Source organism: Malaclemys terrapin, chromosome 24 (assembly GCF_027887155.1).
Source record: "Malaclemys terrapin pileata isolate rMalTer1 chromosome 24, rMalTer1.hap1, whole genome shotgun sequence".
In the NCBI taxonomy this organism is placed as follows: domain Eukaryota; kingdom Metazoa; phylum Chordata; order Testudines; family Emydidae; genus Malaclemys; species Malaclemys terrapin.
In genome coordinates, this window is record NC_071528.1 from 9,272,224 (window position 1) to 9,272,746 (window position 523).

Genomic DNA, 523 nt, shown 5'->3' on the forward strand with positions numbered 1-523 from the left:
GCGGAGGCTCGCTGGCTTTCCTGCGTGGGGAAGGGAGACGTGCCGGGGGACGAGGGGGGGCGTCGTACATGCGGGAGCTGGTGCCAGGGTGACGCGGGCAGATGTTGGGCTGAATGTCCCACTGCTGCCCTCCTCCTGCCTCGCAGCACCTGCTAGTCCAGACTGGAGCCCCTCCTGACGTGGGCCTGTCTGGACCTCTGCAGGGGGCTGTAGGCCAGGGCAGAGGTGCACTGACAGTGTTATAGCTGGAGCTGACCATTGGTAAAGCAGCGGGGGGCTCCGGGTCAGGACTGAGGGGCGCTGGCAGAGCTGGGTATGGGGGGAGCCGAGGGCTGGAATAGCAGGGGGGGCTGCAGTTTGGGGCTATTCCAGTCCAGGACTCTCCCCCCAGGACAGCAGCTCCCACCCCACCTGTTATTCCAGTCCTGGCCTCCTGCGTAGCCGTCCCACGCCACTAATTGCCAACGCACATCAGCCTGCAGACCTCCCCCCCGCCCCATCACCCCAGCTCTGTCAGTGCCCC